Source organism: Phyllobates terribilis, unplaced genomic scaffold, assembly GCF_046119375.1.
Source record: "Phyllobates terribilis strain yellow unplaced genomic scaffold, ASM4611937v1 Scaffold_4__5_contigs__length_816908805, whole genome shotgun sequence".
NCBI lineage: Eukaryota > Metazoa > Chordata > Amphibia > Anura > Dendrobatidae > Phyllobates > Phyllobates terribilis.
Genome location: NW_027362764.1, coordinates 101565296 through 101589932, shown reverse-complemented (window position 1 = coordinate 101589932; position 24637 = coordinate 101565296). Strand labels below are relative to the sequence as shown.

Below are 24637 nucleotides of genomic sequence, written 5' to 3'. Positions count from 1 at the left end.
ATGGTTTCTCAACCTAATACCCCCAGGGGGGATTAGGGAGGGTGCCGCTGTCACCTGTCAGGGGGCTTTGTCCTCGCCTCAACTTCGGACCAAGACCGAGGGAATTGGGGAAGGAGGGGGGTTCTCAACTTCGAGCCTGACCCAAGGGGACGGAGAAGGAGCAGCATGGTGGCTACGTCATCTCAACTTTAACTGTGCACCCCTAGTAGGGGGCAGAGGAAGGAGCCATGCCGGGGGTCTATATAGAGACCCTCTTTTCTTCATCTGTAATCCCGTGCTGAAGCGAGGGACGAGTGAAGGTCTGAGGTGTGCCTCCTTGCGACACTAAGCAAAAACTGAAGATGGCTGATGCCGTCCAGGGGTGTATACTGCAGAGGAGGAGCCACGCTTAATCTTTTTCAGATAAGCATAGTGTTGCCTCCTAGTAGACAGCAGCATAACACCCAAGGTCCTGTGTCCCCCAATGAGGCGACAGAGTAAATGTATCTTTGAATTAGAAGCAGAGATTTCACATATTGTGCTCCAAAAGCAATACATGAATACATGAGAGTATGCCTGCAATGGAGCTACTACACAGTGCAAAATGGGAAGGAGAAGCAGAAGAGATTTTTACAATATAATTGACTGCATTTTTTTTTTTTTTTTTCTTTCTTTAAAACACACTACTTTAAATATAAGAAAATTTCACATACTAAACAAGGCGCCGGCACAGGTTTCATCATTTAGTCATATGTAACACTGAAGGAGTGAGAAGGTGAAATGATCTTACCTGTGAAAGCATTCATAAATGTTGACAAGGATCGATTTAACATCTTGAAGAAAGGGTCTCTACAGGGAAACTTCAGGGAGCCACACAAAACTGTATGTTCCAGGATATGTGGGACACCGGTGCTGTCCATAGGAGTCGTCCGGAACTGTACACTACGAAACAGGAGGTGGAAGGAAAACTTCCTAAATAATTGCTCTATGGCTCCCAAATCATAGTTTGCACGAATGCTCCTTCACAATCATTCCGCAAAATCTCCCGGAATCAGATCATGGGGAATTCACTTGTGTGACATAAAAATGATCAGCGCATCCCCTCGTGCCAACACTCAGCTGTCATTCATAACAGAAACTTGTATGATGGGGAGGAAAAGAAAAAAAGACTCAATTTATTGTAGTATATAAATGCCAGGAAACAAGTGCTGAACCACTTGCTACATCATTAGTCGGTACTCAGTAACTTATGCACCCGTGTAAGAGAATAAAAGGGTCAGTCGTGAACACTGGTGCTCAAAAGGTTAACATAACATCTGTTATCTCTGCCCAGCTGAAGGCCTTGTGTGAACACCATCCTATCAGTCTGTGACAGCCCCCTCCTGACACAAGTGGTAGCATTACACTACACATTTACTATAATGGAGGCATGAGGCAAGATGAGGGCTCTTGCAGAAAGCTGCAACTCCAACCAGTGCTTTCCCTCATTTTGACAGGATAGCACTCTACCCCATGTTATTCTAAGGGTCTGTGCACATGTCCGATTTTTTTCCTCGGTCTGGATCGGTCCAAAGAAGAAGGAAAAAAAAACAAAAAACTCTGCATGCACGATTTGCCTTCGAAAATCATATTACTCTCGCCCAGTCATGTCTATGGGTCTGTGGTAAGACGGAAAAAAATAAATAAAATCAGACCATCATATAAGCACGGTCCGACATTACAAAGAGAGTGGAGAAACTTTTTTTTCTCTCCTCCGAGAGAGGAAAAAAAAAAAATCAGAGTCTGATCATAGTGTAATTAGAATAATTGGACCGATTTTCTCAAAAGTGTAAAAAACAGTCATCTGCACCAACAGCGAGAAAACATCTGAAACAGCAAAACAAATTTACTAAAAGTTTATTCTTTTTGCACCAGCAGATTAATTAGTTGAAACCTTAAAGGGAACCGGTCACGTCATTTTTAGCAACTAAACTGTTCACAGTGTGTTAGTGATGCAATGTGCATGACTAAAAATGGGGAAAACACACTCAAAACTCAGCGTACCCGCAAGAGAAATTGACATGTTGTGGATTTCAAACATGTACCGCGGGTCAGTTTACACTGAATTAAAAAAATTTAAAAAAATTTAAAAAAAGCACAGAGGGCAGGAGATTTCTATAAGTCTCAGGCTTCATTGGAACCGTAAGACGCTGTGGTTTTTTTGTGTTTTGTTTTTTTTTGCTCAGCAAAAATACAGAGTCAAAAACTCATTTTGGAATCTTAATCTAAAGAAAGTATTGCGTCTTGTAAGGAAAACTATAACATCAGACAAATAACACTGGCTACGTGGGGGTCTCAGGCTGTACATAGGCAGGGCACTGTGAGGGGGCTCACACGTTGTATATAATATAGGGGGGCCACCCCAGTTCTAAAGAACCCATAGCCTCTCAGAGTATGTGGCTTTTTGACTGAAAGACAGTGGTTTATATTTCGGGGGCGAGTGGTGGCAGCGTGTTGTGGTGTGATTTATGCTCAATTTGAAGTTTATAACAAAGGCTGAGTGCAAGATTGAGTGAGGGGAGCTCTTGAAGTCGCACCGCATGTCATATCCGAGAAGTGCGTATGTGATAATTCTTTTTAAAGAATAGCTATCATGTGATTTTTTTTTTTAATGACATGTACTACCTAACAAGTGCAGAAGATCAGTGGGGTCCTGGTCCTGAGACCCCCATTGAGCCGCTCTGCAGTGCATTGCTCAGCAGGCATAAGCGCTGATCTTCTGCATTAGGGCACACATCAAACTTAACATAATATGGACATTAAAGAGCTTTCTGCACAAAAAGTAACGGCAGTGTGATAATGCTCTGCTGTTTACCTGAATAAGTTATTGGTGTCTTCTCTTGCAACGTGCAAATATCTGGCCCCGGTGCCCTCATGGTTCAGCCTTACTGCAGTTAAAAACATGTCAGGAACAGGAGTGACCTGCAATAAAATAATATGAAAAAATACATATTGTATTAAATACACAGGAGCGTTCTGTAGATTTCCACCATGTAGAATACCAGAACTTTCTGATTACATATTTTAAGCAGGTTACATTAGCTGCTGCCCATCAGGGGGTCTCAGTGCAGCTCAGGTGGTCTTTATCTTTCTGTGAAACATTTTTACAGCATGACTACGTCATACCTCCTTCACGGTGAATCCATGGATACTTTCTCCTGGCTTATACTGTAAAGCTCGTTCGCTCGCTGAGCTTGTTTGCCATCTCCATGAGTTCTTGAAAAGTGCACTAAAGAAAAGGATAAAAGAAAAAAAAAAATATATATATATATATATATATACACATACACAGACACATACTCCGTTACTCTCCCCTCATTTGAGGTGCACTGTGTGCGCATCTACTCCCCCTCCAACTGGCCGTCATTTACTGCCCCCCAGGGCTAGCCACCAATTTCTTTGACCACTTCACCACCTGGCTGCTTCACTTCCTTTCCACTGACATACCCACTATCATTATAGGCGACTTCAACATCCCCATTGACACTTCCCAGTCATCTGCCTCTAAGCTTCTTTCCCTCAATGGTCTTCCGCAGCCACTTACAAAGATGACCACACTCTGGACCTTATCTTCACCTGCCTCTGTTCCCTGTCTAACCTCTCTAACTCACCCCTCCCTCTTTCTGACCACAACCTACTTTCATTCTCTTCCCTCTATTCTCCAGGGCAACAATCCCCACTCCACAAACTTGTACACCCTCGCAGAAATCTTAAACACCTTGACCTACACTCACTCTCTGAATCCCTCCGCCTTCTTCTTCTTACATAAATCAGTTCCTTACATGTCGCAGATGTTGCTGCCGCTTTTTATAACACAACAACAGCTGCAGCTCTCAATTCGGTCGCCCCCCTCACACAAACCAAAGCTCGCATAATCAATGGGCAACCCTGGCACACCAGCCTAACCAAAGAACTGCAAAGGGCCTCCAGGGTTGCTGAGCGTAGATGGAAAAGGTCCCACTCCAATGAGCACTTCATCACATTCAAACAGTCTCTCACTACAGAAAAACAAACATACTTCTCATCTCTCATATGCTCCCTGTCCCACAACCCTAAACAGCTATTTAACACTTTCAATTCTCTCCCCCGCCCCCCAGCACCTCCTCCCATCTCAGCCAAAGACTTTGCTTCATTCTTCAAGCAGAAGAATGACACCATCAGACAAAGCTTTTGCCTCAAGTCCCCCCAGCCTCTCCTCACACCTACATAATCCTCCTCCTCCAAAACCAGGTTCTGAACCATTACAGAAGATCAACTTTCCTCTTTACTCTCCAAATCACACCTCACCACCTGCAATCTTGACCCTATCCCGTCCCACCTCATCCCCAACCTTACCACTATCTTCATCCCAACCCACCTCTTCAACCTGTAACTAACTGGTGTCTTCCCCTCATGCTTCAAACATGCCTCGATCACACCCCTTCCTCAAAAAGCCCTTCCTGACCCATCCTCTTTGACAAGCTACCGCCCCATATCACTTCTCCCCTATGCCTCAAAACTACTGAAACATGTCCACCTTGAACTGTCCTCCCATCTCTCCTCCTGCTCCCTCTTTGACCGCTTGCCATCTGGATCCCGACCGCATCACTTGACAGAAACAGCCCTGACCAAAGTCACCAACGACCTACTAACCGCCAAAGCCAAGCAACACTACTCTGTCCTCCTCCTCCTGGACCAGTCATCTGCCTTTGACACAGTGGACCATTCCCTCTTACTACACTCATCTCTTGGCATCACAAACTTGGCCCCATCTTGGATCTCTTCATACCTAACAGACAGGACATTCAGTGTCTCCCACTCATCTCGCCCCCTATCTGTCGGTGTCTCCCAAGGTTCAGTTATAGGACCCCTGGCTCTTCTCCATCTACACCTTTGGCCTGGGACAGCTCAGAGTCTCACGGCTTTCAGTATCACCTCTATGCTGACGACACAAAGACCTACCTCTCGAGACCCGATATCACCTCCCTACTAACCAAAATCCCACAATGTCTGTCCGCTATTTCATCCTTCTTCTCTGCTAGATTTCTAAAACTTAACATGGATAAAACTGAATTCATCATCTTTCCACGATCTCATTCATTCCCCCCACCTGACCTATCCATCATAGTCAATGGCTGTTCACTCTCCCCAGTCCTGCAAGCTCGCTGCCTCGGGGTAACCCTAGACTCTGACCTCTCCTTCAAACCACATATCCAAGCCCTTTCCACTTCATGCCGACTCCAACTCAAAAATATCTCCCGGATCCGCACATTCCTCAACCACGAATCTGCAAAAACACCAGTGCATGCCCTCATCATCTCCTGCCTCGACTACTTCAACCTCCTGCTCTGTGGCCTCCCCTCTAACACTCTCGCACCCCTCCAATCTATCCTAAACTCTGCTGCCCGACTAATCCACCTGTCCCCTCGCTATTCCCCGGCCTCTCCTCTCTGTCAATTCCTTCACTGGTTCCCCATTGCTCAGAGACTCGAGATCAAAACCCTAACCTTGGCATACAAAGCCATCCACAACCTGTCTCCTCCATACATCTGTGACCTAGTCTCCCGGTACATACCTGCACGCAACCTCCGATCCTCACAAGATCTCTTTCTCTACTCCCCTCTTATCTCCTCTTCCCACAATCGCATACAAGATTTCTCCCGTGCATCCCCCCTACTCTAGAACTCTCTACCCCAACATATCAGACTCTTGCCCACTGTGGAAACCTTCAAAAGGAACCTGAAGACCCACCTCTTCCGACAAGCCTACAACCTGCAGTAACCACCGCTCCACCACCAGCTCTACCCTCACCCATCCCTTGTAGACTGTGAGCCCTCACGGGCAGGATCCTCACTCCTCCTGTACCAATCGCCGTCACGTTTTGTTAAAGATCATTGTAATTGTTTTTGTATGTATACCCCTTTTTCACATGTAAAGAGCCATGGAATAAATGGCTCTATAATAAATAATAATTATAGGCCAAGCAATGCTCCTCTGGGAAATTAAATCGTCTCTTCAGAGACGAAGAGGTCTTGAACTCTAGCACCACCCATTGGTAATCTCAAAAGTCAATATCCACCCTTTAACGGGCCTTGCCACACGACTGAGGATAAAAGCAAAACCAAAATGTTAATATACAGACACATGCTTCGGGTTGTTGCCCCTCATCTGTGCAAAAGCATGAGATTTGATTTGGCTGGATAAAAGGCCTATGACTGGGGTCTAAGGGGTAACGTTTTTCCTTATGAAGAGTGACAAGCCTGACATGTCAGGGTAAGGAGACCTATAAGCTGTGCAATGCTCCTCTGGGGAATAAAATATGCAAAATTGTCAGGCATGTCACTTTCCATAAAGAGAAACAAAATCTTAGACCCCAAGTTTTTTATCCCAAGTCATGTGACAAGGCTCGTTAAAGGGTGGATATTGACTTTTCAGGTTGCTACTTCTAATAGGTGGCGCTAGATTCAAGTCCTCTGTCTCTCAGAAAACACAATTTGCCTATGTATGACTGGTACACAGAGCAGCAGTAAGGCATCAAGTGGCCCTGTCTTGGCGATGTCATTGAGGGTAAAGCCGTGAGATACAATCATCACTGGGTTTCTCACATTTCACAACCGGCAAAATCGTTTGGACTTGTTGAATTTCAATATGTCCAATCCTTTATTTTCTAGACACTGCCAGATGTGTTGGGCAGCACCTTGATCCCTTCTCCCCACAGAGTATGTATGTATGGAGATATATGGGGGTGAGCAGGATAGTCATTTAAAAAAAAAAAAAACTATCAGAAGGTGTATAGCCATGTGATGTGTTGTACATTCACATGACTGCTGCAGCCAGTCACTGGCCTTAGCATTGTCATGCTGTATCTACAATCAAGGCTGCGGAGGTCAGTTATTAAGTGCACAGAAGCTGGCAGGGACCTAAGGAAGTGACCCTCCAGCTGGATGGCAGCAAATAGCCCCTTCAACTGATGAGGTTTGCTTGCAATATTGGAAAACAAAAAACACAACTTATTGTCTATTAAAATCCTAGAAAACCCCTTTAAAAAAATCTTGGAGACACCATCCACCTGTGAATCTCATCAGAAGTGTAAGGACAGGGTCCCACGCTTCATATCCAAGTGGAAATCCCTATGATTCTGTGAAGAGTGAGTCAGGAGATCCGCAGCCGCTCCAGGGATCGTAGGGTCAAAAGCGGCCATTGGGATTATTTACATCCAAAACTGCAACATGTGCATGATCCCAACAGCCGTGGTGGGAGAAGCCGTCCGGGCACCTCAGTAATTGTACAAGGCTCCCCCCCCTCAGCTTCTTTGGAGCGCTGCCTGACACCCGGCTGTACCGCTTATTATTATTGAGCCATTTATTCCACGGTTATGTGCCAATTAGATGGCAGCTGCCAAATGTGATCACAAGGTTCAATAGAAAATCTCTAAATCCTCTTATCTTCAGGCTTTGTTCACACTGGTGTCAATTTTTTTCTGAAAACGTGTGCAAGAAAAATAAGGAGTAAAAACATGGAAAACATCACTCAGGACTCTGCTGGACGGCAGAGGATAACACAAAAGCTGAACAGCCCAGAGCCGGCACTACAAGTCCCAGCAACACCAGCCACTGACAGGCAGAAGGACGTGACAGCTCTGATGGTCCCAGTGCTGGACAAACACGTGTCACCTCACCAGACATGACAGCAGTGACAGGCACGCCGAGCTCACTACACACAGCGCCGCGCACACCTCTATAACCCCGCGCACACAGCGCCGCGCACACCTCTATAACCCCGCGCACACCTCTATAACCCCGCGCACACCGCGCCGCACACACAGCGCCGCGCACACCTCTATAACCCCGTGCACACAGCGCCGCGCACACCTCTATAACCCCGTGCACACAGCGCCGCGCACACCTCTATAACCCCGTGCACACAGCGCCGCGCACACCTCTATAACCCCGTGCACACAGCGCCGCGCACACCTCTATAACCCCGTGCACACAGCGCCGCGCACACCTCTATAACCCCGTGCACACCTATATAACCCCCGTGCACACAGCGCCGCACACACCTCTATAATCCCGTGCACACAGTGCCGCACACACCTCTATAACCCCCGTGCACACAGCGCCGCACACACCTATATAACCCCCGTGCACACCTCTATAACCCTGTGCACACAGTGCCGCACACACCTATATAACCCCCGTGCACACCTCTATAACCCCGTGCACACAGCGCCGCACACACCTCTATAACCCCGTGCACACAGCGCCGCACACACCTCTATAATCCCGTGCACACAGCGCCGCACACACCTCTATAATCCCGTGCACACAGCGCCGCACACACCTCTATAACCCCGTGCACACAGCGCCGCACACACCTCTATAACCCCGTGCACACAGCGCCGCACACACCTCTATAACCCCGTGCACACAGCGCCGCACACACCTCTATAACCCCGTGCACACAGCGCCGCGCACACACCTCTATAACCCCGTGCACACAGCGCCGCGCACACACCTCTATAACCCCGTGCACACAGCGCCGCGCACACACCTCTATAACCCCGTGCACACAGCGCCGCGCACACACCTCTATAACCCCGTGCACACAGCGCCGCGCACACACCTCTATAACCCCGTGCACACAGCGCCGCACACACCTCTATAACCCCGTGCACACAGCGCCGCACACACCTCTATAACCCCGTGCACACAGCGCCGCACACACCTCTATAACCCCGTGCACACAGCGCCGCACACACCTCTATAACCCCGTGCACACAGCGCCGCAAACACCTCTATAACCCCGTGCACACAGCGCCGCACACACCTCTATAACCCCGTGCACACAGCGCCGCACACACCTCTATAACCCCGTGCACACAGCGCCGCACACACCTCTATAACCCCGTGCACACAGCGCCGCACACACCTCTATAACCCCGTGCACACAGCGCCGCACACACCTCTATAACCCCGTGCACACAGCGCCGCACACACCTCTATAACCCCGTGCACACAGCGCCGCACACACCTCTATAACCCCGTGCACACAGCGCCGCACACACCTCTATAACCCCGTGCACACAGCGCCGCACACACCTCTATAACCCCCGTGCACACAGCGCCGCACACACCTCTATAATCCCGTGCACACAGCGCCGCACACACCTCTATAACCCCGTGCACACCTCTATAATCCCGTGCACACAGTGCCGCACACACCTCTATAACCCCGTGCACACAGCGCCGCACACACCTCTATAACCCCGTGCACACAGCGCCGCACACACCTGTATAACCCCGTGCACACACCTCTATAACCCCGTGCACACAGCGCCGCACACACCTATATAACCCCGTGCACACACCTCTATAACCCCGTGCACACAGCGCCGCACACACCTCTATAACCCCGTGCACACAGCGCCGCACACACCTCTATAACCCCGTGCACACAGCGCCGCGCACACATACCGCCTCAGCAGCAGCCCGGCTCTGCACTGCCTCATGTCTTCAATGCACCCGGCCGCCGGCTTCACCCACTAAGGCTGGAGAGGAGCAGTTTACACAGCAGGTCACATGACCGCCGGGCAGGAAGAGGCGGGGCTTATAGCTGATATCAGATACCAGACAGGCAGGGAAAGAAGCCACAGCACGAGGATCCGGCAGGGAACAACAGCAGCGGGGGGGGAGGCGGAGGAGAGAACAGCACTGCTATGGTCCCACTCCCACGATATAGTAGCGCATTGGACGCAGCTTATTTTCGCTGTGTCCGACCACGCAGGTGAATCCTCATATGGTCATTGAACAATGTGGATATACGGGACAAAACATGGGGAGGAGCCTGTGACGGGGGGGGACATGGGGAGGAGCCTGTGAGGGGGGGGACATGGAGGGGGGGAGACATGGGGAGGAGCCTGTGAGGGGGGAGATATGGGGAGGAGTCTGTGAGGAGGGAATCATGGGGAGGAGTCTGTGAGGAGGGAATCATGGGGAGGAGCCTGTGAGGAGGGAGACATGGGGAGGAGTCTGTGAGGAGGGAACCATGGGGAGGAGCCTGTGAGGAGGGAACCATGGGGAGGAGCCTGTGAGGAGGGAACCATGGGGAGGAGCCTGTGAGATTGGGAGGAGCCTTTGAGGAGGGAGACATGGGGAGGAGCCTTTGAGGAGGGAACCATGGGGAGGAACCTTTGAGGAGGGAGACATGGGAAGCCTTTGAGGAGGGAGACATGGGGAGGAGCCTTTGAGGAGGGAGACATGGGGAGGAGCCTTTGAGGAGGGAACCATGGGGAGGAACCTTTGAGGAGGGAGACATGGGAAGCCTTTGAGGAGGGAGACATGGGGAGGAGCCTATGGGGAGGAGCCTTTGAGGAGGGAGACATGAGGAGGAGCCTGTGAGGGGGGAACTGGCTTAAAAGCTTTGAAGAGTTGTATTTTTTTTGTGGAAAGCAGTTTTGCACAACTTTTGGCCTTTTAATGCACAGAGCTGAGCAGGAGTCGGGGCAGAACGGGGCCTGGTCTTGGCTGCTCCTCACATTCAGTGGAAATACTGGCGTTTCTTACCCCAGAAATGCTTTTCCAGACTCTGATTGGATGAACATTTCTGGCGATGGGCACACCACTAACAAGATGCATCTTTAAATTCGGTGCCTCATACTCCAGCAAGCCTTTGATTAAGACTGCTGTGCTCAATGCCAGTTTTAATGAATCGACCTCCCTTAATATTTTTTTGGGGGGTTACACTCTTGCTTAAACCCCTGGGGGAATTGAACCTCTACAATATTGTCAATATTTTCTCATGCATTTGTCTCTTGCTTTTTCTATTTAAAATCATTAAAAGAGACGTCGCACTAAAAACATTTGTTATTTTTATGTGTGAGTGTTACATAGAGGAGGAAGGAGATGGTGAGTATGTTTGGCCACTCGCCACTGAAGCCTATGGAAAATAAGGAAATGTCTGTGGTCCTATCTCCTATGAACTGCAACAGGGGGCGCTCATAAGTGCTGTTATATCTCCAAACTTCTTTATCGTTTGAGTTTCCCATCTGTGTGCGTCCAGCTGCTGACCCCGCTGAGCAAGAGTATAAGGGGTGGTTTGTGACTAAGCACATATCATAGACTGATGGTGGACATAAATATGAGATGTCTGTAGTCCAATCATTCAGGCAATAGCCATCTCTACCATACACAGGCATTCGGCTAAGCGCTCCTATGTTCTCTTTGAGAGAGCCATCGTCAGACATCTTTGCCGGCATGTTATCTCTGGGCAAGCAAAGCAATCAGCATTCCCCCCAGATCTCCTCCAACATTATAATATTGGCTGACATCAGACTAATGAGTACGGGGGGCTTTAGGCTCTGAGTAATGAAGACTGGTGTCTTGTACGCCCATCCTCATGAAGGGTGTGCTGGATTAAGATGTGGCAAATATTAAGAGGCCCATCATTCAGCTGCTGTAAGACATCTCAAGAAATGTACTCCAGCTACAGATCGGCATACATGTCTGTCGTAATTTACATGCGACTTTTATGGCTTAAATTATGACTTTTTTTGAAGGGAGTGGGCTACACTCAGCCCCGCCATCTCAAAAAAAAGCCCCAACTTTTCAAAAAGTAGGCGGACGTGGCTGAAACAAACTGCCTAAGAATCATTAAAAATCTCAATATTTTCTGCACCACTATGAGTTGTGCAAACATTTTGAGACATTTTCAGCAGTTTTATGGTAGAAAACTGATGTATGGAGATTCTATGTCCCATGGTCTGTCAGGTGACGCATATCTGGATTATTTTTCCTTAGATGCATTGCCATTTCTCCGTCCATTATATAGCTTGTGATTGAGCAGGGCATGTTTTGTAATTTGGGGGATTTTTTTCTCTATTCATTCCTTGTTGGCACCCAAACCAGCATCTCTTGTTAAGGAATACTTGTGGAAATGCATGTGGCAGTCAGAACAAGCTTGTATCTAGTGCCAGTCCATGACTGGAGCAAGGAAATGCCCAAGTGCGGCACAAAGAAGGGAAAGAAGGTAAAGGTTGCCCTGACACGCTAGGGAAAGGGGAGAAGGGACACCCCTGAACACTCGCCTAAGACTGCACCCTGTGCTTCCTATTGTTCCTGGATGGGTCCGCCCCCCCCATGCGCCATCAGGTGCCTAAACCCTGGCTGGCTCTAACTAGTGAGTAAGTCAGCAAGACACAAGTCTCACAACTAAGGTAAGGAAACACGGGAGGGAAACAAACAGGGAGCAATCAAACAACAACTGGAACTCCACAACTTCTTAAACTGGAACAACTTCTCCAGGGAGGTCAGCATAGGACACCTATAACCGACACAGGACAGAGCAAGGAGTGAGTTTAAATAATGGAAGGGAGTGACAGTAAGATGCAGCAGCTGAGATTAGAGCCATATGGAATCCCAGGAGGATCAAAAAGGAACTCTTAAGCCCATCTACACCAACCAAAAATCAATCTGCACATTCAAGTTAAATGCCAAGCGGACTCCAAAGAAGACCTGTGATCTGCCAGTCTGATCCCAGATACCACAAAGGTCTAATCAGGATGCAGCACATTCGTGACAGTCCAGTGCCACGCGCTATCACAAGCATGGAAGCAAGAAATCCTACACAAACTGCGCAGTCACTTAGAGCTTACCTAGACGGTCATCGGTTGCTGAACTGGTCTGGAGATTGGGATATAGCACCACTATTAGTGTGGGTACCATAACAAAATTTATTGCTTTTGGCTGAAACTGACTCCACTAATGCAGGACTCTTACATACAATTAGGGTATGTGCACAAGGTCGGTATTTGCTGTGCTTTGAACGCAGGATACTTGATGCTTCGTCCAAAGCGCTGCACGCAGGTGAATCCACATGTGTTCAATGAACCATGTGGATTCACCGCATCCTATACATTACAATGAGAATTTCTCTTGCGGAGACTATATCGTCTCTGCAAGAGAAATTGACATGCTGCGGTCTGTGAAGACATGCTGCATGTCCGTGTCCACGGGTGATCCGCAGGAGTACGGAGACGCATAGTGGACTATGCTGTAACATCTGGCCGCTGTGGATTGCACGCAGCGCAAGTGTGCTGCGTAAAATCTGCAGTGTTTCCGGACCGTGTGCACACACCCTTACACTACAGCTTTCAGAGCAATGGTTTGTAACTTGCCGTGCACCTCCATGTCCATCACATGGCCATTTCTGACTTTCATCAACTGCAAATACAGTGGACAATTCAAAATAGAGATCCAGAAAACCATAAATTATACAGCAAGTTTATTTGCAAGCTTTTTCTAATTATGCAATGAACACCTTTTATTTTCAGATTGTCAGACCCGGCTCCGTTTCCATAGCTATACAAGCAGTCCCTGTGTGCTAATAGTAGTATTGGATCCACTGGAACAAAGCAGAGAATCCTAGACGACAGGTTACTCAACAGCACAGTGCAGAATACAATACTTCTCCAGCACTACTGTAGGCACTTAAAGGGAAGGAGGTACGTGGCTCTGGGCATCCCAGGACTTAAAAGGTACCTGTCATCAGGATTTTAAACCCCAAACTAATAATATGTACAGTGGGAACGGAAAGTATTCAGACTCCTTTAAATTTTTCACTCCTTGTTTCATTGCAGCCATTTGGTAAATTCTAAAAAGTTATTTTTTTTTCTTATTAAAATACACTCTGCACCCCATATTGACTGAAAAAAAAACAAATGTAGAAATTTTTGCAAATTTATTAAAAAGGAAAAACTGAAATATTACATGGTCACAAGTATTCAGACCCTTTGCTCAGACACTCATATTTAAGTCACATGCTGTCCATTTCCTTGTGATCCTCCTTGAGATGGTTCTACTCCTTCATTGGAGTCCAGCTGTGTTTAATTATACTGATAGGACTTGATTTGGAAAGGCACACACCTGTCTATATAAGACCTCACAGTGCATGTCAGACCAAATGAGAATCATGAGCTCAAAGGAACTGCCCAAGAAGCTCAGAGACAGAATTGTGGCAAGACACAGATCTGGCCAAGGTTACAAAAGAATTTCTGCATTACTCAAGGTTCCTAAGAGCACAGTGGCCTCCATTATCCTTAAATGGAAGAAGTTTAGGACCACCAGAAGTCTTCCTAGACCTGGCCGTCCAGCCAAACTGAGCAATCGTGGGAGAAGAGCCTTGGTGAGAGAGGTAAAGAAGAACCCCAAGATCACTGTGGCTAAGGCTCCAGAGATGCAGAAGGGAGATGGGAGAAAGTTCCACAATGTCAACTATCACTGCAGCTCTCCACCAGTCGAGCCTTTATGGCAGAGTGGCCCGACGGAAGCCTCTCCTCAGTGCAAGACATATGAAAGCCTGCATAGAGTTTGCTCAAAAACACATGAAGGACTCCCAGGCTATGAGAAATAAGATTCTTTGGTCTGATGAGACAAAGATAGAATTATCACCACAAAGTTCTAAGTGGTATGTGTGGAGAAAACCAGGCACTGCTCATCACCTGCCCAATACAATCCTAACAGTGAAACATGGTGGTGGCAGCATCATGCTATGGGGGTGTTTTTCAGCTGCAGGGACAGGACGACTGGTTGCAATTGAAGGAAACATGAATGCAGCCAATTACAGAGATATCCTGGATGAAAACCTCTTCCAGAATGCACTAGACCTCAGACTTGGCCAAAGGTTCACCTTCCAACAAGACAATGACCCTAAGCACACATCTAAAATAACAAAGGAGTGGCTTTAGAACAACTCTGTGACCATTCTTGACTGGCCCAGCCAGAGCCCTGACCTAAATCCAATTGAGCATCTCTGGAGAGACCTGAAAATGGCTGTCCACCCACGTTCACCATCCAACCTGACGGAACTGGAGAGGATCTGCAAGGAAGAATGGCAGAGGATCCCCAAATCCAGGTGTGAAAAACTTGTTGCATCATTCCCAAGAAGACTCATGGCTGTACTAGCTCAAAAGGGTGCTTCTACTCAATACTGAGCAAAGGGTCTGAATACTTATGACCATGTGATACTTCAGTTTTTCTTTTTTAATAAATTTGCAAAAATTTCTACATTTCTGTTTTTTTCAGTCATGATAGGGTGCAGAGTGTACTTTAATGAGAAAGAAATTAAATTTTTAGAATTTACCAAATGGCTGCAATGAAACAAAGAGTGAAAAATTTAAAGGAGTCTGAATACTTTCCGTACCCACTGTGTATAAAGACGATCTAAGGGTTCGCTCACATCAGAGTATTAAAAATAGCTAAAATGTTGCTCCTGAAAAGTCGGACGAGTGTAATGCGAACACAATGCGATTATTCTCACCTAGCATCTGTATCACATGCTTTTTTAACATCATCTTTTACATATTGTAATTCTCTATGTAATTTAAAGCTAGTTGCTATATAAAGATACAGATAGATGATAGAAAGATATTAGATAATAAATAGCTAGAATAAATAGATATCCTGTAGACATATAATTTCACAAGCCCCCTACATATAATAAAATTGTACCCTTTAGTGACTTTCATGTGGCACTAAAGGGTGTTTAGCCTTATTTAACCAAATTAAAAAAAAAAAAAAAAAGATGTAGAGTCCTCCTTATTTTTAATAACCAGCTAAGGTAAAGCAGACAGCTGCAGGCTCATATTATCAGGCTGGGAAGGTCCTTGGTTATTAGGCCCTTTCCAGCCTAAAAATACAAGCCTGCAGCTGCCCCAGAATTGGTGCATCAGATGACATGCGCCAATTCTGATGCTTTGCCCGGTTCTTCCCGATTGCCCTGGATCAGTGGCAATCTGGGTATTTGGGCTGGAGGGTTGATGACAGCTGTGATTTGTCATAAATGTCAGCTATCATCAAGCCCTGGTGTTAGTAATGGAGAGGTGTCTATCAGACACCCCCATTACTAACCCGTTAATAAAAAATAAAAACACACAGAAAAAAAAACACTTAATTTGAATAAAGAATCCCCCACACTATCCCTCGCTCACCAACTTATTGAAAAAAAAATCCCTTGCAGGTCTGCAGTATTACACCAAATCCGAAGTACTCCAGAAAAGGAACCCTGAGAAACATAAAAAGACAAAAACAACAGACAGTGCTTCGTACACCAATTTATTACCCAAAATGTTCCCATGAAGCTTCGCCGTAGCTCATGTTCCCTGAATCTGTCTCTGGTGACTGTGAATAGCAGTAAAATTACTATTCACAGGCGCCAGGTTGTGACGATAATGCTCATCAGAGCCACCGGGTCTCGCTCAGCGCAGCATGAGGCAGCAACAATAATGAGCGTTGTCATGAGTACACAGTCGCCAGAGACAGATGTAGGGAACGGGTCTTTGGGGGACATAAATCAGTGTGTAAGGGGCTGTAGGGGCCATTATACTATATATAGTGAGCTGTGCGGGCCATATTGCTTTAGTGGCCGTAATACAGTATATAAAGGGCTGTGAGGGTCATAATACTATGTATAAGGTACTATGAGGCTATAGGTGAGCTGTGGTGTACTATATATAAGGCTGTGGTGGTCATAATACAGTATATAAGGGGCTATGGGACTATAATACAGTTTAAAAAGGGCTGTGAGGACCATAATACAGTATATATGGGGCTATAGGGGCCATCATACAGTGTATAAGGGGTTGTGGGGGCCATCATATAGTGTATAAGTAGCTGGAGGCCATAAAACAGTATATAGAGAGCTTTGGGGACACTTGGGACATTTGTTTAAATGGGGGCATTGTTACTTTTTTGATTGGGGCTCTCAGGTTAGCATAATTACTTTTTTGGGGGGCATTATTACTTTAAGGGAACACCACTTTGCTTGACGGGGCACTTGGGATGTTATAACTTTTATAGGAGTATACAGGGGGCATTACTACTTTCTAGGTTGGATAGTGGGAGCATTAATTCTTTGCATGGGACACTATAATTTTTAGAGGCACCGTCTATCTGACACAAAGTCTCTAGCATTTTTTGGGGGAAGAGGGTAATCATAGTAATGACACAATTTTTTAATTATTGGGGTCACTGTTCACACTGCAAGAGCAGTCAGGATGAGGCGTTTTTGTAGTTTGGGAATAGATAGGGACAGTGCTGGAAATGTGAGAAGTTAAAGGGAAGCTGTCAGCAGAAATAATGCTGTTAACCTGCAGATATGCGGTTAAGCTGCAGGGTAATAGCATTATGCTGTGCGGTGCCTGCATGCAGCCGAATGCAGCAGGGAGAAAATTAACTTTATTCTCCCCGCCAGCATTGGGTATCTGTCATGGGGGCAGTGCTGGTTCAGTCATCACTGAGTATACAGAGCGGAGACTGTAACCGCACCCCCGGCGCCGGGAAGCATAATAAGCTATTAACCTGCAGCACTGGCGGCACAGACAGAAGACAAAAACAATATCAGGGTGCTTTGCAGCCAAAAATCTGATAATAATACACATTTTCTCCTGCTTCGAAGGTGGAAATGGGTCCTTTTACCTCTTGGGCTTCTGTGCGGCCTCACAGGTTTCACCAATGGTATAACCTGCAGATTAACCGCATATCTGTAGGTTAATAGCGTTATTTCTGGCGACAGATTCCCTTTAAGGGTATGTGCCCTTGGTCAGGAGCTGCCTGTGGCCCCGATGCTGCGGGATAGCTGCGTGGCTTCTACCTTTATTTTATACAAATGAGCGGCGTGATTTTTTTTTTAACATGCGATTTTCCTCATAGTTGTTAATCTATGGGGAAAGTCCACATGCAGACCCACAAGTGAAATTGACATGCTGCGGTCCTGAAAGACACGCTGCATGTCAGTTTTCGCGGGTGATCCGCAGGTGCACAGAGACGCATAGAGGAGATGGGATTCCGCTGCGGCTCCTGACCGTGGGCACATACCCTAAATGTGTTTTTCTTCTAAACTCTGCAGGTGAGTTGTGGCTGGAAGAAGTCATTATGTCGGTCTGTGCCGGATAGAAGAGACTGGAAAAGTGAACGCTGTTGTAATAGTGGGGAAGGATGTAGCCTTCCCTAGGCACTGAAGTAGTTAAGGAAAATGTTCCCTTAGTTAATCCTCTCTGCACTGTGGTAGGCCAAGCTAAGGGGTTAGCTTCAGTGGTCCAGTCAGTAGAGTAGAGGGGGAACTTAGTGCCCGGATCAAGCCTTGAGTGATATAGAGCTTGTTCCTGGCATAATTCATTGTGGGCTGCAGTACCTGTAAACAGCCACAAGATGCCACTGTCCTGGGTGCAGATGTCAGGTTGAGTCTGCTAGCAGTGTTACAGACAGGGATGAGTTAATGCTGTGTGATGACAGCTCACTGAGGGTGGGCACATTAGGAAAATCTCTGTTTAGTTTCCAGAATCAGGAAGTGATTCTTCAGTAAGAGATTGGACAGCAAATCGTTCAGTCAGCCTGACTATAGTGGCTGCTAGGGTAGACGGGAGCTCCATACCCTCAGACAGTGGGATCACCAGTGTGCAAGTCTCCCCACACAAGAGCACGAGTCCTGTCAGCCGGCCGGAGAAACTCATCAAAGGTAGTGAGGACCCGGGGCACTTCTAGTCTGCAGGAAGCAGAGGAAGATAAATAGGACTCCAAGCTAAGATGTGGGGGAGAGATATCGGATCCAGGTCACTGTCAGTATTACAGAAGAGTCTCTTGGGCCAGAGATTAGAGTCACAGAGATGCTTCACTTAAAGAGGGAATCAGGGCTGAAGGAGTTACCAGCACCTGTGAGAGAGATGATAACCTGTCGGGCCTTATCCATTATATCTGCCTGAAAATATTGTACATATTCCTCTTCCCCAAGTAAAGTCCAAGTTCTGGTTAAGAACCTCGTGTCCTCTGAATTTATTGCTGCCCTGGTCCCAGAAGAGAAATGCCTGGAGACAGCCGCGATCGGATGGCTTGAAGTAAGTGAAGAGCACTACATACACAGCCACACTTCAGAGGGAGGACACGTATTGTCTGTAGGGTGCCATAGCGAGAGGGGGCTACAGCTCGCCCACGACTACCTCGCTGGGGCACCTTACACTGTCACCATAAAGAACATCAGCTGTAAGTCACTATATTATATATACTTGAACCGCAATCCCTTATATGTTCTACAGGACTGGTAGTCACTGTATGGTGTTAATATTGGTCTTTTTAATATTATGTTTTTTATTTCTTTTTTTACTTAGTAACAGCAGGGGCGTATCTAGAAAGGGGTGGGCAGGACATTTGCCCCGGGTGCAGCCACAAGGGAGCGCCGTCGGTTCGTCTAATGTGGTGGTCCGAGGTGTCACTCAGGCGGCAGCGTTTTGCTGCCCCTTGGGAGTAGGATTCAACCATTTTCCACTCCAGCTGTTAAACTGACAGCCAGCGTGGAGAACATGCTCAATACTGGCTCCCTGCACTCAATTTTCCCCACATATGGGGTATCAGCATGCTCAGGAGAAATTGCACAACAAATTTTGTGGTCCATTGTGTTACCGTTGCGAAAATAAAAAAAAAATTGGGTCTAAAGTAACATTTTTGTGAAAAAAAAGTTAAAATGTTCATTTTTTTCTTCCACAGTCCAAAAATTCCTGTGAAGCACCTGAAGGGTTAATACACTTCTTAAATGTGGTTTTGAGCACCTCGAGGGGTGCAGTTTTTAGAATGGTGTCACTTTTGGGTATTTTCTGTCATACGCAGGTTCATCTCACAAAATTAGAATATCATCAAAAAGTTGATTTATTTCAGTTCTTCAATAGAAAAAGTGAAACTCATTATAAAGAGTCATTACAAACAGAGTGATCTATTTCAAGTGTTTATTTCTGTTAATGTTGATGATTATGGCTTACAGCCAATGAAAACACAAAAGTCATTATCTCAGTGAATTAGAATAATTAACAAAAAACACCTGCAAAGGCTTCCTAAGCGTTTAAAAACGTCCCTTAGTCTTTTTCAGTAGGCTCCACAATCATGGAGAAGACTGCTGACTTGACAGATGTCCAGAAGGCAGTCATTGACACACTAAGTCAATTTTGCATTTCAATTGGAAATCAAGGTCCCAGAGTCTGGAGGAAGAGTGGAGAGGCCACAATCCAAGCTGCTTGAGGTCTAGTATGCAGTTTCCACAATCAGAGATGGTTTGGGGAGCCATGTCATCTGCTGGTGTAGGTCCACTGTGTTTTATCAAGACCAAAGTCAGCGCAGCCATCTGCCAGGAAATTTTAGAGCACTTCATGCTTCCCTCTGCCGACAAGCTTTTTGGAAATGGAAATTTCATTCTACAACAGGACTTGGCACCTGTCCACACTGCCAAAAGTACCAATACCTGGTTTAAAAACAACCGTATCACTGTGATTGATTGGCCAGCAAACTCGCCTGACCTTAACCCCATAGAGAATCTATGGGGTATTGTCAAGAGGAAGATGAGAGACACCAGACCCAACAATGCAGACGAGCTGAAGGCTGCTATCAAAGCAACCTGGGCTTCCATAACACCTCAGCAGTGCCACAGGCTGATCGCCTCCATGCCACGCCGCATTGATGCAGTAATTGATGCAAAAGGAGCCCCGACCAAGTATTGAGGGCATTTACTGAACATACATTTCCATAGGCCAACATTTTCAAGCTGTTGTTATAAAGTATTCTAATTTACTGAGATAATGACTTTTGTGTTTTCATTGGCTGTAAGCCATAATCATTAACATTAACAGAAATAAATCTTGTATTGAAGAACTGAGATAAATTAACTTTTTGATGATATTCTAATTTTGTGAGATGCACCTGTAGACCAAGTCACTTCAAATGTGATGGTCCCTAAAAAAAAATGTTTTTGTAAATTTTGTTGGAAAAATAAGAAATTGCTGAGCAACTGTTAACCCTTATAACTTCATAACAAAAAAAAACTTGTTTAAAAAATTGTGCTGATGTAAAGTAGACATGTGGGAAATATTATTTATTAACCATTTTGTGTGACTTATCTCTCTGATTTAAGGACACAAGAATTCAAAGTTTGAAAATTGCAAAATTTTCAAAATTTTCCCCAAATTTCCGTTTTTTTCACAAATGATATTGAACAAATTTCATCACTGTCATAAAGTTCAATATGTCACGACAAAACAATCTCAGAATCAGGGGGATCCGTTGAAGCGTTCCAGAGTAATTACCTCAGAAAGTGACAGTGGTCAGAATTGTAAAAATTGGCCCGGTCATTAACATGCAAACCACCCTCGGGGGTAAAGAGGTTAAACAGTTTCATCCACACTCAATGCACTCAGTATCATGTCATACCTGGACATATATAGATACTGGCTGGATTATAAAGCTTTGTATATATAACCTTATTTATTATAGTGATGGCTAGACCTTACAAATACAAGCACTTTTTACCTATTTCCTCACAAGCTCTTGTGAGCAGGGCCCTCACTCCTCTTCTTTGAATTGTAAAGTAATGTATTGCTCTTTAATGTCTGATATTATTTGTACATTTCCCCCCTGAAATCAATGAATATGGTGGTGCTATATACTGCTAGATAATTATTATTAATAGTAATAGCACCCACAAGCTTCTTTGATCCCATTCTTTACCTCTGCTGCCTAGGATGTTAGCAGAATCTGACTTTCCATCGGAAGCGGTATTATAGGCTGGGATATGTCTGGCATATAGTGTAGAATTATGGATAAATACACTGTGTTCCAAATTATTATGCAAAAAGTGTTTAGGAGTGATAAGGTAAGAATTTTTTTGTTTGTCAATTAAACTCATTGATGGTGATGTGTGTCAGGGATCTTTATATCACTGTAAGCAATTGCAGACACCTGTGCTAGATAGTTTGGCAGGTGTGTCCAATGAAAGGCAAGACTGTCCCACATTATTAAGCAGCCTACATTTTCTGCCAAAATGGGAAAGAAAAAGGATGTGTCGGCTGCTGAGAAGCAACAAATTGTGGAGTGTTTAGGTCAAGGCATGACTACAATCAACATTGCCAAGACACTTCATCCTGATCATCGCACAATCAAGAAGTATGTAGCTGATTCACAGTACACACGTGTGCGTGCTGATAAGGGAAAATTGAGGACTCTTTCCTACAGGCAATTACGTCAGGTTAAAAGAGCAGCGGCAAAAAAGCCTTGTCATAGCAGCAGACAAGTTTTTGAAGCTGCTGTTGCCTCCAACGTCCCCCGAACAACAAGATGCAGGGTCCTTCAGAGGTTTGCAGCTGTGCGTAAGCCATCCTGTCGACCTCCTCTATCCACAAGCAGAAACGGCTCCAGTGGGCCAAACAATACATGAAGACTGACTTCAAAACTGTTTTGTTCACGGATGAGTGCACTGCAACGCTTGATGGTCCAGATGGATGGAGTGGAGGATGGCTGGTTGATGGACACCCCATGCAAACACGGCTACGGCGCCAACAAGGAGGAGGTGGAGTAATGTTTTGGGCTGGAATCATTGGGAGAGAGATTGTCGGTCCCTTTAGGATCCCTGAAAGGGTAAAGATGAACTCCAAAAAGTATGTTGAGTTTCTCAAACAGCACTTCCTTCCATGGTTCAAGAAGAAGAACCGTGCATTCCGCAGCAAGATTATTTTCATACATGATAATGCACCGTGTCATGCTGCACATAAAACATCTGCATCTCTGGCTGCTATGGGCATAAAAGGGGACAAACTTATGGTGTGACCCCCATGCTCCCCTGACCTCAACCCCATTGAGAACCTCTGGAGCATCATCAAAAGGAGTGTCTATGAAGGCGGGAGGCAGTTCACATCTAAGCAACAGCTCTGGGAGGGTATAATGTCCTCATGCAAAACAATTGAAGCAGAAACCATCCAAAACCTGACAAATTCAATGGACGAGAGAGTTCATAAGCTCCTTTCGAACAAGGGGTCCTATGTGCAAATGTAACATCACCTAGAATAAAGTTTTGAGTTGAAAACTGTTTGATTTCAGTTTGTAATAACCTGCTAATGCCTATAATTTCAAAAATGACCATTTTTTTGTTCTTTACAAAAATTAAAAGGTTGAAAACTCTGCTGTGCATAATAATTTAGAACGTGCATTTTGAGTGCAGTTTGAGTTTTTTATTTTTTTAAAAATATACTGTTATCATAGGCAGTTTGTACAAAAACCTTTCAATTGTACTCTAATAGTTATTTGACTGGAAAATTACAATGACTGCAATTCATATAGGTCATTTGGGAAAATCTGAGAAAATATTATTTGCATAATAATTTGGAACACAGTGTATTATAATTTCCATGCCAGTTTTCGATCTACTGATTAGACGTATTCTGCGGTCTCTCACTAGGTGGCAGTAGATGTTTATATTTGGAGTTACGGCCATTGACACAACTTGAAATACTTGAGCTTTGTTCTGACAGTTCTTCCTATTTTCTCTTTGTTTTATTTTTTTTTAACAGATCTGTTTGCAAAACTGCAGGAATTGCCGACTTTGCAATTAGAAAGCCCAAGGGGAAGAAAAACGCATTGGAGCAGCATTTTATCAATAGCAGAGAGTTAATGGCTCCTAAAAATGTACGTTATTCATGGCCTTCAGTATGTTGTAACCTCATATTTGTCAGGCGTCTCGACATGCTGCTAGGACTTCATGTACTGTACCAAAGACTTCCTGTCTCTTCACTTTTAGCTCAGAGCAGAATACTTATGAGCTGTTATCACTTACATTTCTTTAATCTTGTAATCTGATGCTCATAGTTTCATCTATTGTTATTTGTCCCATTTTCATTTTAGTCTGAGATGTGAGAATACTAGAACGGGACCCCCTTTGTAACGGTCAGCGTCGGATTACAGTGAAGACACCTCCCTTCCCGGGGATCAGACATACTATATATTATCATCCTGTAGAAGATCATAAATGTCCGCCTTGGAAAAATAAACAAAAACCTTTAAATTGAATCGTCTATGCACGATTTTCCAGTTAGTAAAATGTTTGCATTTATTAGGACTCATTGAGACATTCCTTTTTGTTCTGCATAAGAGAAACAATGATCAATTTTCACCAGTGATTTTATATTCTGATTTTATCCAATTTTCTGTCCATTTTTTGCTATTACTATAGAATCAATTTTTCTTGTTTGTAAGAAGGGAGAGAGAGAGAATTTTTTTAAGTTTCTCATGAGTTCGAGTCTCCATTATTTTCAATGGGGTTCTGGTTCTGATGGAAGTTCCGGTACTGCTCTGGTACCCGAACCAAACTTTTTCAAAAGTTATGTACCAGAAACGAACTTCCATCGGTCTGCCCATCCCTACTCAGCACCTATGGGAACCCTTTCAAAACTGTTGGAAAGCCATTCCAGGTGACAACCTGCTGAAACTGCATGAGAAAATGTCAAGGGGGTGTAAAGCTGTCATTAGACTAAAAGGGGATTACTTTGAGGAATCTAAGGTTTAAAGGAGTTTTCCAGGACTTTGATTATTTTTACCTATGGGTCTAAAAACTTACAGGCATTTAGTTGCTAATGGACAGTTCCTGGTGGCAATTCTGTGGCTTCCGGTGACATCACGTCAACAGAGCAGCTTCTTCTTTTCCGCTCTGCTCTGTCAATGTGGCGTTTCTGACGATGTCTTGCTGATTGATCGCCTAACTGCAAGGAACCGGCTGTCAATCAACATGACATCATCAGTGACGCCCCGTCAACAGGTCAGAAGAGCTGCTGTGTTGATGTGAG

The 24637-nt window shown here is 45.4% G+C and overlaps 1 long non-coding RNA gene across 1 annotated transcript; it reads left to right on the top strand.

Moving 5' to 3' along the window:
• Positions 1–18355: 18355 nt before the first annotated feature.
• LOC141264223 (uncharacterized) lies at positions 18356–23913 on the top strand. Its single transcript, XR_012319842.1, has 2 exons — positions 18356–18883; positions 23369–23913. It is a non-coding gene; the product is annotated as an uncharacterized lncRNA (long non-coding RNA).
• The last annotated feature ends 724 nt before the right edge of the window (positions 23914–24637 follow it).